General features: G+C 45.8%; 1 protein-coding gene across 2 annotated transcripts in view; it reads right to left on the bottom strand.

Moving 5' to 3' along the window:
* PLD1 (phospholipase D1) overlaps nucleotides 1–11837 on the bottom strand; it is a 94418-nt gene extending 82581 nt beyond the window's left edge. For both annotated transcript variants that reach the window (XM_040566530.1, XM_040566532.1), the window contains exons 1-2: nucleotides 11741–11837; nucleotides 11381–11502 (exon numbers count right to left, since the gene is read on the bottom strand). The gene's annotated coding sequence lies outside the window, so the exon portion shown is untranslated. The remainder of the gene's footprint in view (nucleotides 1–11380; nucleotides 11503–11740) is intronic.
* Nucleotides 11838–16104: the final 4267 nt, after the last annotated feature.

Genomic DNA, 16104 nt, shown 5'->3' with positions numbered 1-16104 from the left:
CCAAGATCTGATGATAATTTATTTTCCTCCTTCATATCAATTTTGCTTTACAGGTAAATGTCAGCACATACCTCCTGTGTCCCCCAGCTGGGGACACTGCACCCTATGAAAAGCCAAACCCTTACCAAACAAAGGGCAGGATTATATTGTTCCCCCGGAGCAGGGTGGGGGTTTTGTCAGTTGGTGGTGGACTTCTTTAAAAAAACAAGAAAAGAAAAAACTAAAAAACCTGCATTTTAGTGCTGATACTGCTTCAGCACAGCAGTAAGTTCTCACTGGTCCTTCACATTCCTTTTTGAAAAGGAAGAACATTGTTTTAACATTTCATGCGTCTTTCTCTTGGGGACAGAGTCACAAATGCCAAACCAGAACCTGGTTTAGGTCTTGCACATTCCTGGATTAGTCCTGGCAGGAGAAGGTCAGATGTGCTTTAATATGAATTCTCTCTCCAAGCATCACTTTGTAACAACATTCAAAACAGGTCTATAATTTGAAATTTGGATACTTTAAGGTCCAGCAAGATCAAGGTGCACATACAATAACCACTCGCTACACCCAAATCATTGCTTCCCAGTGAGCGATGTTGCTCTAAGTATTTGACTAGACAAGTTCATGCCTTATTTTCACCTTACCCCAGCCCATCCAACAAGGGAAGAGCCCCTCCTGCACCAGCCAGACCCGAGCAGGACCCTCACCCCACGACCCTGCAGACCCCACGTGCTGCACTGCTTCCCCATGCACCGAGCCAGCCTGCCAGGCAAGCCGGGGGCCTGAATGCTTTCAAGTGGGTTGGGAGATCGGAAAGGAATTTGGGAAATTTTCTGGAAGTTATGAATGCCATTTTATGGCATTCAAATTAGATCATTTCCTCTTTCATCCTGGCTTTCACCTTTTCGTAATTTTTAAATTTCGTTTAATGAAAATATATTCTCCTATTAGAATTGAATTTCCGTTCATTAAGGATGAGAGGATGATTTCAAGCAGTGAGTTTCATAAGTTCTTCCAAAGCCAGAAACCTTAAACATATGCTGAACACCAAGCCTACGAGCAATCCCATTTACCTTAATAGGAGTGCTTATCTCTAAGCATGTGCATAAGTGGTTTGTTGGCAAAAGCTAGTGCTTACTCCCTTCCAGATGACCCTATTTAATATTTACCAATATTAATCCGCTCAATAACTATAAACACCAGAAAAAAGCATCGAATTAGCTCTACAAAAAGCTTTTCCAAACAGCACTTTAGCTTCTCCAGGAGGGTCAAACAGTTCCATGCCTGAGCAGTCTGAAAGGGACTGGGGCTGACCCAAAGCCACAGGAACCAGTGAGAGGGTGTCGACTGATTTTTACCAGTCCAGGGATGGGATCCGGCATGAACAAACACCTTTCTGGTTTTGGCACTGTGACTAGTAGGGATAACAAAGGCTGTACGCTGACATTAAGAGAGTTTGTTTTATTTATTGACATCCTGTTAACCTCCAGCCTCCAGTGCACTTAAAGGAAGCTGTTAATTTAATGGTTGCGTCAGAAAGATATGACAAAACATGTACTGCTGAGCAATGATGGAAATCTCCAGGCCTAACATCAGCCTTAACACCTGCACAAGGCAGTGGCCGCAGGGAGCTCTGCACAGAGCGTAAGTCTGAAGAATTCACCCTTGAAAAGCTGTTGGTAATAGCTGATACAGACCCTAGCAACAGCCTTTGGTAGAGGCCTCCACTGTAAAAGCTGTACTCCAGCAGCAAAGCATCTCTAGGTCCCCGTTTCCTTCCAGTGGGATTGATGCAGAATGGCTGGATTAATCCTCTCCCACTGCTTGGAGTTAAAGCTGCACACAGGGCTGTGAAGTGTTCTCAGCAGTCCTCAAGAACTAGGAAAGGTTATTTTGCTATTAAGCCCGGGCACAATCTGATCTCACAGCAATGCCATTTGAGTATAGTTGGTGTCTACTCTACCGAGACAAACTTTCATTGTGCATATATGCCAAGGAAAAAGGAAAGTAATGGGAAGACTAAATTAAGCATCTCATTCTAGGCAGTAAACTGTAGAAAGATAAGGGCTGTGATTCAACAAAATATTTCGGCACATACCTGGCAGCAGACACGAGGACGACAACAGCACTTGTCAGGCTGAGTTCAGTAACTACCGTGCTCATGGCAATCAGGATTCCCTACAAGTTGGATGGGACGTGAATTACAGCCACGTTGTCAACCTGTGTTTTTCATTCCTGAACTGTTTTCCCCTCACCTCCAGCCATCAGCCCTCGTGTTGAAGTACCGCTGAACTTAACCATAGGAGCCAGATCACAAGATTATACACTTAAAACTGAAGATGAAAAGCTTCAAGTGTTTTGAAGCGATGAAGCCATAGTCTTTCCACTCCCTGCTCAGACAGTCATATTTATACCCCAGAAAGCACTGTCACTTACAAAAGCAAAGCAGGAAGATTGTTTTATTTTATTACCTCCATGTTCGTGGCTCAGGCCAGCACTCACACTCCGGTTTAGTCCCTGCTCCCTGACCCACATCTGATGCTTCTACAGATTTGAGCACTGACCTTCCAGGCATGAGACCATGGACTTGCGTCAAAGTTCTTCAGGATACTCCTGCAACTCCCAACAGTGCTACAAACATAGTCACTGATCGTTGGTTGGTCTCAGCTTTGCCTTTCCTGTAAAACAGCCCAGCACCTCCAGCCAGCCAGCCTCCCCAGGTCTCCTGAGCAGCTGCTGCTGTCCTTTCCCTGAGTCTACTCCCTCACTCTTCAGCCCGTGGCTCAGGGTTAGCATCATCCTTCATTCCTTTATCCTGCTGCTCACATTTTTCATCCACTAGCTCCTAACAAGAAATGGAAAGGAAAGTTCCTTACAGCTTCAGCCAACCCAACCTCCTGAAGTCTTTCTGCCCAGAGAGACAATAACTATGGCCCAAGCCAAGATACTATCTCTTCCAGACAAGGGAAGTCTGGCAACCCTGATAGCTAATGGCCTACGTAAGCCCGTTACAATTTCACTTTTCATAATTCAACTAGTTTCTTAACTGCATGGAAATGCTATATGGTATTTATGGAAAGTTCAGCGTTACTCAATGTTACTACAGTTCTGGAAGCAGCAATGCTGTTTTTAGTGGTGTTGGTTAACCACAGTCCTGAACTATCACATCCACTTGATAAAGCATCTCCACATGTGTGTCCATTTCTACCCAAATAGACTGGAAAAATTTGTGAGCCACTTCAGAAAACAAAGTCACTTCTGCACACAGGTTCCTCCCCTCACCTGGCTGCACTCAGCACAGGTGTCCGTCTGCACACAGACAGCAGAATTAAAGCCTGATCCTGTAATCATTAGTCAGGCAAAATTACAGTGGGTGATGGTCTGCCCACCTGAATGAAGTGAGTGCCTGACAGCAGGTTCCAGACAGGCGTGTGCCGATTACCTTTTTAATCTCTTGGTTTTCTAGTCAGCAGCTCCGCGTGGGCACCAAGCATATAAAGGGTATTTTTGCTGCAAGTGTTATAGTTTCTATTTCGGTTCAGCTGACTTCCTTACTGAACAGTCATTGCCTACAAATGAGTTTTCCAATTAATACTGCAGCAGATCTAATGAAGATGCTGTGCGAGATCTCGCTACAGCACCTCCAGGTGACCAGGCTGCCACCCTTTTCCAGCTCTTCAAAAACCATGAGGCCACTTTACCAGGACAAATCAGGATCTAAGCTAAACCACCAAGGCATGGGTTATTTTGCTCATTTAAAATAACGACCACAGCACTAGATATGTCACTCTAGGCAATAAAATCCTGTTTATTGAGTTAGTAGCAGCAGCACCCCAGCTTTCTACAGGTCACCTTGCATCTCTGGGCTGTTTGCTTTAGGCTCACACTTTTCTGGAGACATCTCCCCACCACCAGCTCTGCCCCACTGCTGGTAGCAGCCAGGAAAGCAGAGATGAGCAGCTGCCAACTCCTGCTGCAGCCATGGCAAAGGAGACCCAGCAGCCTATTGAAACAGGCAGCTGCCCTCTGGCTGTCACGGCAGAGCAGGATGGGCTTCGCAGGATGGAGCTTTGTGAGGAGGGCTGGGTCTAACTGCCATGGCACATGTTCAGTGCACAGGACTGACCCAAGAGCACTGCTCCTCACACGGCTGGAGCGTGGATCTTCATACAAGGAAAATGCTTAGGAAGCTGTGGCTACCAAACACACACTGCTTACAGATTTTACAGACGACCTGGAAATATGGGCTCAAACTGGAAGTTAGGTGACATGTTTTCAAGCCTATGAAATGCAATTTGTTTCTCTGTGCAAAGGAAGGCTGTACAAGCTCACATTGCCCAAACCCTTTACAAACACCTCGCGGTGCCAGGGGACACATGCATTTCACCTACACTCTGTTGCCTGCCTCAAGCGTTTGGTTTTGAGCAGCTCCTGACACTTCCACCCAAGTTCAAGCTTTTAAGTTTGACTCACTTTAGGAAACACTGGACATTAATCCTACCTGCAGGTACTAATAACCAAGAAGAAAGCATCATTGAAGTCCCCTCAGCCTTTCCCTCCCTAGGCCACCTGCTGAAGATTTATCACTGACACACTCCTTCCTGCTTTGTTTTAACATCCAACTGCACCGCCAGCGCCGGTCAGCAGTTGGGATCAGTTCACCTCCTCATCTTCTGCCCGCAGGGCAGGTAGGGTGAAGGCAAACCACATGAAAGGAGACTGTTTGCCTGCTTTTACAGCGACACAAAAGTCGCCATCTGATATGATCAAAATGCAATTTTTAACTGGCCCTGATATTTAATGGAAACTAATCCAGGAACAAATAAGTGAGTGTGACACACTGTGGAAGACTACAGAAAAATACAAAAAGATTTTACTGGCAAAGATCAAAGGAAAGGCACTAGTTAATAGCCACGGTTTCTTGAAGCAAGCCCTTCCTTTGAAGACAACAGCTGATGAATAGGAATCTGATGAAGCTGATCAAGTGCCTTTGAAACAAGGCATATACACTCTGAAAGAAGTAATTTTCACACTGACAGTATCACACATCCTCTGAAAATTCTTTTAGTTACAGTAACTTGCGTGGATAGCCTGCAAGGAGAAAAGCATGCACCTGCTCCATAGATTAAACAACCCAACTGCAAAACTGGAAGAACATTTATTTCCTCGCCAGTTACGAGTAACGTCCCGGTCCCACTGCAATCTCTTGCTTTGACTTGAGTTGAGCTAACGCTCAGCCGATTTACGGAAGCTGAGACCCAGCAGAACACTAAGATGCCCACATGGCTACTGGGTGCTTACCCTGCCTCCCAGGGCACATTCCCACCCTCACCACTGATGTTCAGTTACTGGAGCTCCCACGCAGGGAGGAAGCCTCGTGCTCTCACAGAAGGCCCGGAGTCCCAGACATTGAGCTAGGCAAAAGAAAGCAGCAACAAAGGAGGAAAAGTGGGCCTGGGAAGGAAAAGTTTGAAACCTTGGGTCCCTCCAGGGCTTTAAGACATGGACTGGAGCTTCAGCGTAGTACTGGCTAGAAGATAAAGCCAAGAAACTGAGAAACACCCCCCAGTTCCTAGTAGGGGGAGAGCAGCAGCTAAATGCTTTTGGTACAGGAGGGAGGAAAGGCCATTTTGGAACATAAGTTCCTCTAGCCTTATTCAAAACCTCACTAATGACTTCCTTCACCACAAAAGTGGTGCAAGGTGAGATTTTTCCACCCTTGAAGTGGCATTGCTCTTATCGCAGGATGTCTCGTAGCAAGCAGGAATAAGCTGTAAGTAAAACTAAGTCTTACATAGAAGGACTGTCTCAAGGCCTGGCTCAGATGGCTTAAACAGATCTTCCCAGGATTGCTTCAAAATGGGAGTGGGCCTGCAGAAGCTCTTCCACAATGCCAGCAGCAGCTACTGCCTTGCTGTTAGCCTCCCACATCTGGGCTGCAGCTCTGCCCTGGGGAACCAACCCAATGTGTGCCTTCCTTTGCACAGCCCACTCTGACCAAACAAACCCTCAGCAGTCCCCTTCATACCCAAAATGAAAGGACCCACCTCAAAGATGACCAAGGTACAGGACAATTGATGTCATCAATTTCCAGAACTCCTTAGGCTGGAAGGTCTGCACTTGCTAAACTTTACTTACCTTCAGCAGATACCCTAGCTGCCTTCTGCAACCAGACACTGTTACAGAGTGATTTCTTCAATACAGAGCTGGTTTGATTTCTGCCACAGGTAGCACTGGTACAGAAGTGCTCCACTCTGAGAAAATCCGCAGGGAAAACAAGCCACCAAGCAAGGGTGGAGGGTAGCAGAATTTACCTCACCGGTAACTACTAGTTAGTTATAGTAATAACATTGGATTACCTCACTGGTCAGGTTTTACAGTAAAACTCCCAACACAACAGCATGATGGAATGGGAAAAATATCAGAAGAGCTGAAGGATGTGCAGGGACAGGCGGCTGTTGGCTGGATAAGAGGTTGCCCTGCGATAGCTTCCTGACAAGGCCGCTGGCTTGGAGACTAAAGGGACCCAAGTCACATCAACAGGTGTGTCATGCGTGGCAGCAGCCCCAGCCAAGCAATCCTACGGCCTCCATCCCTACGGCCTCCCTGCAGCCTGCCCGGCCGATCCCTCGGTGAGGTGACTCAGCTCCCCAGCCTAACCCAGCGCCTTCGCGGGGCTCTCCCCCTGCCCACGCTGACACTGCCGTGCAGAGGTGTGAGACATGCGGACAGTGGACCAGCTCCAAGACAAGCTTGGCTAGCACAAGGAGTGTAATGAGCTAGACAAACAATAGGTACCAAAACACATTTTCCTACCCTTGTGGGATTAAAATTGCTCCCCGCATGTCTAGTCCTCTGCTCTGAAGTTTATTCCTCTCTGCAGACAGGAGATGTCTAAAACAGAGCACTGCTGTGAGAGCACTCCGCCCTCACCTACCTGCTTTCTCTTGAATACAAGACATTTCCCCCAAATACTGGGCAGAACCCCCTTCATTTTACAGTCAGCTTCCAAACCCTGCTGGCAGTGAGCACGGGGTGCTGCCTGGCATACACAGACCTCAGGCAGCCTCCAGCACTTTGTCTCTGGGTACTCCCCAGGCAGATCACCAAGGTTTAGTGATGCTTCTTGTTACCCCCATGCCAGGTACAATTAGTTTTCTTCTATTTACATCTCAGGGAAGGACAAAGACAAGAAAAGAGCCCAAGACCCCAAAGGGAATTTGAGCTTTACACAGCCAGACACCCCTGCCATTGACCTCTGCCAGGTGGGAGTTCCCAAATTATCACAGCTTATTTCCCAGGAGGAGGCTCATAGAACACCTAACCCTGCAGTTGGTTTCATTTCACAGTGTGCCATTGTCACTTCCCCCCATGTGGAAGCTTATTTTTACTGGGAACATGTTAAATCTCATTGTTCCTGCGCAGCTTTCCCTTCCTCTCCTCTATAAGAGCAGGAAGTAGATTTAGCACAGCCTAACAGTCAGGTGATAAATATTATGGACTGGGTGCAGTCAGCTATAGAGGGCTAGAAAAGCTTCAGATAAACCTTCCGTGTCAAACATCTGTACCCAATGAGGGCCATTGAGCAATACAGGCTTGGAAAAAGTGAGTAAAAGTAGTTAGATTTTATTAATCTACACATACAGAGACACCAAAAGAGTCAATCTCGTGCATCTATCTAAAAGCAGACATACAGAAATTAAATTAATACCTTATAAAAACCAGCAATGAAATGGCTGTGTGGGTACACCAAGCTCACATCATTTAGCAAGTGCAGTGAAGTTACCAGTAAAACCATTCTCTTGTTTAACTCTCAAGTGGGAGAGGTCTTTCCAATTTTCAGAAGTCTAAGGGACTCTTGGCGAGAGTCAGATACAGTAATTCAGAAATGTCACCATTAATTCTGAATTTTACGCTAGGCTCTAATTGACAGTAGTGATAAAGGACCGCAGATGACATTTAGCTATGTTGTTTCTGTTGTCTAGTCATAGTTTTAGGGGAGGCAACACTCAGATTTCAAGAGATGCCAGATAATTCAGAAGTTTCTGTAACTGGACTTTGGGGTAATATTTATAGTACACCTGGGAGCAGTCTAAACACGAATTTCAGCTTCAAACTCCATTCCCATTCTTCCTGCCCACCCCAGTGCTCTCCAGATCATAACTACACCATCAGTTTAGATAAAACTCAGAAGAGAAAGTCTTTTCTTCATTTCCCCTCCAGGAACATCAAAGGCCAGAGCTGACTTTGTTCCATTGTCTCACCACCAAACCTTCCCTGGGTGATTCAGTCTGATGACAAATGGGTGACAGGGCAGCTGGCATGGTGCTGGCTACACCAAGAGCACATTTCCAGCAGCTGAGCCAACAGCACTGCTCACTGAATCCAAGGCAAAAGTTTCATTTCCCCCTTTGGATCTACAAAACCACACCTGGTTTGAGATATGTGGCATGACTTATGTGACTGCCCTCTGCTGCAGGATCCCTGTTTGCTTCAGCTCTTTTTCTAAGTATGCTTAAACTTAAGAAATTAGTGAAATTAGCAGCGCTGAAAGAAATTCAAGATCCTGGCTGAATAACCTGAGGTACCTAGATTCCTTTGAATTCCTTCGACAATTAAAAAGCCTCAGCACAGAGCAAGCACGAGGAGCTGCTAGCAGTATGTTGAGGTTCTCTGCTCCCAGTTTGGGCAGATAAGCTGAACAACTGCAGGCCATGGTATCATGCAGATTCTTAGCAATTATACTGGTGCTCACATCAGAAATTCAGCTCATCTCACAGCAATCGGTATTATAACTGCAGAACATATGAAAGCTGCAGCAATATACTTATCAGAACTTCAGACAGTAATAAGCTCGTTCCAGTCTGTGGCCTCGCTCACACCATAGCATGATAGGTCCTTCACCACTCACAGCTCTGATTTAATGGGATCTGTCCCCACCCGGGGCAGAGCAGCTCCAGCACAGAGGAGCTCAGCACCTGGCAAGCTGGGCCCGACCACCCCTCTGTAGAAGTCTCAACCGGGCTGTGAAATTGAGGCACACAAAGGTGCTTGCCTGCACAGTAGTCTCCGGACGCAGTTAAAGTGTGAGCTGTGTTTTGCTGGAGATTACCATGTTGTTACTGGTTCCCTTGATACCATCAGCTCCAAAGTGTAGATACAGCCGGGGGAATGCTTAAAGAATCCAGATGCACTCCTCAGCCTTAATGTGTTTTCCTTTCCCCCAAATATTGCTATACATTTTCTGCAGTGACAGCCGTGACTCAGATACTTCAACAGAGAAGAGGAGGATCAGTTTCTTTGGTGCATGCTTATGTGTTTCAGCTGAATACCTAAGAACACAAATAGAGCACTCTGCCTTCAAGTCTAATATATCATTTTATGGAAATTACAGGAACATACTACACAGTAGCCTCCTTTCATCAAGATGTAGGCTTTTTAATATCATAGCAAGGAATATGAAATGGAACAGTCTACATCTTGCCCTGTTAAAGGACTTTACCAAAGACCATAAAACAATTTTCTGAGATGTGACTGGCCTGGTTCAGATCTCTTCCTCAGTACACCTCTCCTTTAAGTACCAGAAATGAGCTTCCACATGAGCAAGGGGAGGTTTAGGAAAAATAAACAGACTTGGAGGCATTTATATGAAAAGCACTTAAATAATCTAATCTCTGTAGCTAATTTAAGAACTCCTAGGGAAAGGAAAAGTAGAGATAAGGAATCTTAATGAGGTCAGGCCAAAAATCAACACATGATCAGCAATCAAATGCTTGCTGACTGCCTGTTCATTATATGTGATGAGTCTGACAGTTTCTCAAGAGGAGAGACCATTACAAAAAATAGTAAAACATTCCACTAAAAACCCACTGAGCCAGTATTAAAATCTTAGTAAATAGTAAAAGCCTAGTAAAGCATTGCTAGTCACTGCTAAAGCATTGCTAAGCAACCTTTTATCCTCCTTAGGACTGGATTAGCTTCATCACAGCAATAACTAAGAGTCCTTCATCCTCACTCGCAATGCTGAGTTTGAAGTGCTATGTAATTTTCTTTGAAATGCCAGTGAGAGCTGCCACTCCAATTCCCAGCCCCTGCTGAGGCAGGGAGAAGCTGTGCTGAGGAAAGCTTGTCTGTAGCCACCAGCAGTCAGAAGCCAGGCTACTGGACATCAACTAATTTACCTTAAAAGACTTGCAATATTTATTCACCCTCACACTTTAATTCTTTGTGATGGATAATCAGCAGCTGATATCCCTCTCTAGTACCAGTCTAGAGACACCTAGCTTTGTTCTTGCCTGAAGCTCCACTAGCTGCAGTCAGAATTTCTGCTAAAGCACTATTTAACTGTAGTAAAGACCAAAACCAGGAAACTGCTGGGTGTAGATCTCACTGGACTATTACTGAGGCAGCAGTTTGCTGCTAGGCATTGCCACCATCTTCCATCTCTAATCAGTATTTCATTTACATTTGTACCACCTTAGCAGGCCCTCTAAAGTGCTCTTTCCCTGGATGTTAGTGATAAATCACCTACCAGGGTGTACAACCAGGCTGATGGCAAGCTAGCCTAGCCTAACCTACAAGCAAACTCCAAAGACAAGAGGTAAGGGAGTTGATCAGCATCAACCTGATCTGAAACCTAGAGTGATGACAGGTTATTTAGAGACCACTGCCAATAACTTTGTTTCAAAAAACCCAGAGCCTAAGAGAAGCAAGTTCAGAGATTCTTCTGGGTCTCAGTGCCCTCTCCCCTGGGGGAAGAGGTGTTTGGGAAGCAGCATCCAGGGACCCATTTACTTCCCAGGCTATAGCACAAAGTGGTGAGCTCCCAGCCACCTCCCCAACCCTTCTTTGTCTCTACCTGAATTTCATTTTTATATCAGCATAGATATATTGAGAATAGCACTCCCCTGCCTACACACTGCTTTAACAAAGGTGCACCCATTGTCATCTTCAGTCTGACAGATGTGGATTGTCACCAGCTGGACCTACAGCACAGATTTAATGAACACCTAGGATTTACTCACATAGCTATCTACTTCAGTTGGTAAGACAAATAGGCTGATAATTTGTTCTGAACAAGAATTATTCACTCCAGAAGTTATTGCCTGTGCCTATATAAGGTATTTGCTAACAACAGTTTTTGTAATGGAAGAAAACTAGTTCAGATAGTGAGAGACTTGTTACTTTCAAGTGCAAGCAGGGCAACAGCTACAAAAATATGTACTCTCTGTGCCTCTATGAGGATGACCATTTTAGAGCAGAGAAGAGGACACATGCAAGTCAGAGTCCCTTATCTGTTATCTTTGGTTTATGAAAGACTCAAAAATATCAATACCATTCTCAGAGCCTGGGTTCTGAGACACACAGGGTCAGCTCCCACAGTGTTACTCACATGGATGAAGGGATGCTCTTCCAGAAGCAGTAGGGCTAGCATCAACAGGCAATCTGAGGAACTTCTCCTTGATCCAAGCAATTCATCCTCCAGCTCATGAGGAAAAGGTACCATTTGCTTTCCTGAAAGACAGTACCCAAACAACCTGGTTAGGTTTCATCACATGCTGACACAGAGCAGCCAGGACCCCAGCTGCTCTGTGGTGGAAAAAATCAAGGGCAAGCCCAGCACAGGCACTGCCTCCATCCTACAGAGACTGAGCACAGCAGCAAGCACCACCAACAGCCCCAGACACAGCACAAGACAAGCAGGCCCAGGGCCACCCCTCTCAGGAACAGAGGGAAACAAGGCCACACATACATGGAGCCCTCCAGAATGCATCTAACTCTAGCACAGGCCCAAGGAGGCAGCAGTAAGGCTGAAGACTGACAGCCCAGCAGCTCAAACAGAAATAGAGGCCCTGGGATGAGCTTAAATAGGGCCCAGGGACCATGGGCAGGGCATGGGTGAGGCCTCAGGTGAGGCTGCTCAGGGCCATTAAGTGCAGGCAGAGCCCTGACACGTACACCTGCTGAAGACGTTCACTTTATATAGGGTGTATGAGGCTATACTGATCCATTCCTGTGTGAGATCAAAAGCAGATGCCGCTCGCACACCAGACCCTCTCCGCAAAGCACCCTGTGATGAAGTTGGCTCTGCCGAGCCGTGGGTCTCTGGTGGCGAGCAGCCTGCTCCTGGCTTAGGCCTCACCCAGGCTGATAAAAGTACTGGGCTGGCAGCATGCTATGGTCACATTTAAGCTAATTTTTGTCAGAGCTCCCAAATTTCCTGGGTTAATGCCACCTCAGGAAAGGCCCATCACTCCTTTTAAAAACCAAGTCCCCTTCACTTGGTTTGACTTCTTCGCACACCAGCACCCCTAGGGCAGAGCTCAGGGGGACAAAAATGACTAGCTTTAAGCAGTTGGATTTGAGTAAGCGTATGACAAATTTATTTTTCCTAAAATCCATCATGTAGAGGCAGTGTTGCCCACCCTTCCTTCCACATCTTCCCTGTCTGGGGCCGACTCTTCTTCCTTATCTCCAGCGAGCGGTCCTGACATTCTCCAGATACACACATGAGGTCACGCAGAGAATTTCTGGCCAAGTACACTGCTTATCCACAACGCTTACACGTACAGAAGGTTGGGGACATCTCCCCAGATCTGAGCTGAAGGGACAGCTTTATCTCTGCAGGAGTCCCACAGACACAATACGGCTGTTTGCCCTGGGCTGTGCCTCTGCCTCACAAGGCCCTCACAGTTTTCAAGGGAACAGATTACAGGGCCGTGCCAAAACTGGCAGCTTCCTGGAGAATTTGCTGTAGAGAACTTTAAACAGGTTGAAGGTAAAGAGGACATCCAGTAACCCATGGGTTGTGGGGTAATGGAGAAATAAAACAGGAGAAAGAGAGGACTGGGAAAAACCATGTGATAAAGAAATGGTTTCTTCTGCAAAGCCAGGCCGGAGCTTTGTGAAAATAGCACTGGTTGCTAATTAAACTGCTCCTACTCGTTATGTTTCCTTTTCACAAACTTACTTCTCACTGGTACAAAGACAATGAAGAACTTTCATTTTTGACTAAAGCTGATGTGCCAAATTGTGAGCTCAGTTAAACTGGTGGAAACGCACATAAAACATTCCCTTAGGGGAATGGGAATCGAGGGGTTCGGAAAAGAGCCCCGGTCGCACAAATGGAGTTTCATTATTTGGTATGTGAGTTCATTATAAGTGGGCTCAATTATATTTCATCAGTGAGGACATAATAGCCTTTTCATTCAATGTATCTAGTTGAGTTGAATGCTAAGCACATCTGATGCAGCTTTTGGAAAAAAAACAAAACACGAACAGTAGCCATGTGAAAAAACAAACAAAATGACTAAGGCATCTCGGTGCCTCAGCAAGCTCTCTTTTCTCACGGAGCCATCGGATAAAGAAGTGAATGAAGTACAGTAGCTTAACATGCACTGCATGAGGGTGTGCGGTGCCACATTCGCTGATTTACTAACTCGTTTTGTTTGAGGGGCACTTGAAAGGCTTTGACATTTACAGCTCTGTAGTCAAATGTGAAAGGAAAGAATAGATTCTGTATCTCCAAGCTCCCAGCTGCTGGTAAATGTCTACTGAAAGCGCCAGCAAGCCCCATGAGATCAGGAGGCACTGTTAGCCACAGAGCTTTCCAGGTTTGTCTGTGAACGCTATTAGAGCAAATACGTCAACAGTCAGGAGGGTTAAAAATGTAAATCTACCTCTTGGAGAGATGTGAAGTCTCTCAATGGAGAGCTGCAGTGCCTTTACCACGTTTGCCATTCAAATACCTTGCGAGCTGGATTCAGATGGCAGCCTAGAGCCTGTGGTCAGCAGCCATGCATCAGTTCCTGAGCACACACTGCGTATCCTAAGATACTAAAGTCAAAAGGGTTTAGGATGTTTTCCTGGGCTTTAATTGCAAGAGCCGTTTTGTTTCTGTGTGAGTCACACGCTATACAAATGTTTGCTCTACTGTAAGTCTCCTACTTCACAAGGACCTCACAGTTTTCAAGGATATAACACACACAAACAGCACCAGGAGCGCAACAAGCAATCTGGTGAAGTTTCCAGTTCTGCAGTAAACCATGCTGTTCTCACAGACACAAATGTTACATCTGATTTGTCAAGCCTGAAAGCCTTTTGTCTTACAAGTCAGTCGATGGAAACTGCTTTTGACAGTGTGGGTGTTTCCAAGCTCTTCAGTTCAGGGTGAGCAATGTTGGTGTCGGAGCCTTTGGCCCAGCATCATTTTTTGACTGCTGTGCAGTGCAGCTTTTGTTTGCCTGCTGCTTGCTGACAGGCAACGTGGAAGTCCGCAGCTGTATGTACATCCAGTTATTCTGTCCTTCCCACCTGTTTGGAGGACCCTGCCTATGCTGTTAGGATTTTTTGCCTACATGAGGAGTAGCATGGTAAAGACTGAGGGGAGCAAAGGAAGGAGGAGGGTGGAGCAGGAGATGGAGGAGAGGAAAAAGCCAAGATAGCAATGGAGTGGGAAAGCGACACAGAGATACAAGGGGAATATGAGAATTAAGACCAGCAGGGAAATGATAACAACTGTTTTCACAAGAGGGATGGGGCAGTGCTGATCATGTATAGACTGCATGTGAAATATTCTTTATGGGTTTTTCCTACAGTTTTGCTCGACTGGAAACCTGGATGGAGAGCAATATCCCTTCCTTCCCACAGAGGCCAGAATATGGGAGAAGAAAGTGGGAAGTTGCATGCTTGGGTGCAATCCATGGACGGGAAGCATTGCTGGTCCTGGAGTTTAGACATGGCCTGTTTTAAATATGCTCAGGGAGGACAAGAAATAGGAGGCAGCCCTACTCTGCCAAACTAACTGGGAGCAGTAATCTGAAAGAAGTTTGAAAGCTGGTTCCAGAGATCACTGACAATATCCATTCTTGCAGTTACACATTGTTGTCTCCATCATCTCAGAGACTCATCTGGAAAACAAACTCCTTCTTGAAAGCATATGTGAATTTGCACTCCTCTTCCTCCAGGCTGAGCTCAGCTAAACTGCTCGGCTACAAAACACATTCACCCTTCCCTGGACTAGGCATTATTAAGATCCATTATTTTCTGCTGCACTCACATCCACAGTGCCTGGATCAATGCTGGGGGGACGCCACAGGGCAGATGGATCTGTGTCCGCTCTCCTTTCCCACATCCTGTGAAGAGGAGCCACTGCATATTGAAACAGCAGAACCCTGATTTTTCTTTTTCAGCGTTGTATTTTGGTTGCCAGTCCCTGCCCATCCTGTGTGCAGTGGCTCTGCAGAAGGAAATTCCACTTTCCCAGCTTTCGGGGAGGAGGCATCAACGGGAAATTCATTCCCTTCCTCAAGGGTGCCAGAACACCACCTCCTGTTTCCCATCCTACTGCAGCAAGAGAAGGCCATGGGTGTCCTCGCGAAGGTACATGGCTCTTGCAGTGCCAAACGCAGCACTGGTGAGTTGTTACAGTGAGCAGAAAAGTGGGGTATTCTATTTATGTTTCTATCTAAATGGCATTGTTTAATAAATATGGACAAATTCCCCAGAATTGTCTGCTGAAACACAAATCACACATAGCTTGGATTTCACTTAGAATAATAGATTTGCTTCTCTTTTTAGAGGTTCCTATTTATCACATCTCATGCTCAAAACTTTTTAATTAAGAAACAATGCTGTCAACATAGACTTTTGTGCACTAAAACAATGCAGTGGAAGAAAGGCTGCTTTGCTCATTTTCTATTGCACATGAATGACTAACAACACTCTGTGAGAATGTCTTTTGAAGCACACAGTTGACCACTGCCACCCACCATGCACGGCTCGGGTCTGATTCCCCCCATGCACAGATCAATTCCTTAGGCTTTATGTTTCTTGAAAATGTGTATGACATCTTTAGATTGGAGATAAGGTCAGCACTGTATTCCTTGCCTCAGCTGATGAGTTTCCAGGCTTGATTCATGTTGACTTCTACCGAAAGAGAATATAAAATCGAATTGTAACTAGCGTGTGAGAAAAAATAAATTAAGTAAAACAAATCATTCTTTTCATCTGCTCTGATGCTGGCAATAAACATCACTGTAGCTGTGAAATGCAAATGAGTGGGGGCTTTCACTGCCTGACAGCAGACATCACATCACCGGAGAGATGGCCTTGAGA

The sequence above is a fragment of the Cygnus olor genome, chromosome 9 (genome assembly GCF_009769625.2).
Source record: "Cygnus olor isolate bCygOlo1 chromosome 9, bCygOlo1.pri.v2, whole genome shotgun sequence".
Taxonomy (NCBI): Eukaryota; Metazoa; Chordata; class Aves; order Anseriformes; family Anatidae; genus Cygnus; species Cygnus olor.
Note: the sequence above shows the minus strand (reverse complement) of the source record. Positions and strands in the feature narration are given on the sequence as shown.